Source organism: Physeter macrocephalus, chromosome 6 (assembly GCF_002837175.3).
Source record: "Physeter macrocephalus isolate SW-GA chromosome 6, ASM283717v5, whole genome shotgun sequence".
Classification (NCBI taxonomy): Eukaryota; Metazoa; Chordata; class Mammalia; order Artiodactyla; family Physeteridae; genus Physeter; species Physeter macrocephalus.
In genome coordinates this window covers 62,741,888-62,742,984 of record NC_041219.1, presented here as the reverse complement: position 1 = coordinate 62,742,984, position 1,097 = coordinate 62,741,888, and the positions used below count along the sequence as shown (strand labels likewise).

The following is a 1,097-nucleotide window of genomic DNA, read 5'->3' as shown; positions in this document are numbered from 1 at the left end:
ATCGGCAGGCGGACGCGCAACCACTGCGCCACCAGGGAAGCCCTATTTATTTATTTATTTATTTATTTATTTTTGTCTGCCTTGGGTCTTCATTGCTGCGCACCGGTTTTCTCTAGATGCGGCGAGCGGGGGCTACTCTTCGTTGCGGTGCGCGGGCTTCTCATTGCGGTGGCTTCTCTTGTTGAGGAGCACGGGCTCTAGGCGCTCGGGCTTCAGTAGTTGTGGCACGTGGGCTTAGTAGTTGTGGCTCGCAGGCTTAGTTGCTCTGCAGCATGTGGGATCTTCCCAGACCAGGGATCAAGCCCGTGTCCCCTGCATCGGCAGGCGGATTCTTAACCACTGTGCCACCAGGGAAGTCCCAATGTCGTGAAGCTTTTGCTGTATGTTTTCTTTTTGAATTTTATTTTATTATTTTAATTTTAATTTTTTTAAATTTAGTTTTATTTATTTTTTATACAGCAGGTTCTTATTAGTTATCTATTTTATACATATTAGTGTATACATGTCAATCCCAGTCTCCCAATTCATCCCACCACCCCCACCCCCCGTCCACTTTCCCCCTTGTCTTCTTTTATTACAGTGAAGAAAATGAGAGGCAAAACAGGTTAAGGGAAAAGAACAAAAAATGAAAAGAGGACACAGAATGCTCAGTCTTAAGGAGACCGAGCACCAGCCATGATCCAGTGACCCCCAGCACAGCACTTCCTCCTCGATTTCCCACCGCAACGGCTTCCCCTTGCGAAATAAGAACAGGGTAATGCTGGCTAGTCGGAAAAATGTTGCTCAGAATTCAACTAAAGATAAGTAACAGCAAAGATATATCCAGTTTCTCAGCAAACTACTTGATGTTGCATAGCAACAACTGCCTAGTTTTATTTCTGTCACAGTATTGCCATAAGGAAGCTTTGAAATTAAGTATTTTTAAAAAATTTAAACAAACAAGCTAGCATACCTCACTGCACCCAACCAAGTCACCTGCCTCCTTCTAAATTAGAAAGGCAGCCTCTCAAAGCAGGAGATAATTAAGATGGTAAAAGGAGAAACAAAAATTTATTGGGTCCTTACTAATAATCTCTTTCTGATTTATCTCACTTAAT

General features: G+C 43.0%; 1 long non-coding RNA gene across 1 annotated transcript in view; it reads left to right on the top strand.

Annotated features, from left to right (window-relative positions):
* The window catches only part of LOC129392161 (uncharacterized), an 82,558-nt gene extending 81,921 nt beyond the window's left edge, over positions 1-637 (top strand). Inside the window, exon 3 of the long non-coding RNA XR_008617523.1 lies at positions 581-637. This is a non-coding gene — a long non-coding RNA (uncharacterized lncRNA). The remainder of the gene's footprint in view (positions 1-580) is intronic.
* Positions 638-1,097: the final 460 nt, after the last annotated feature.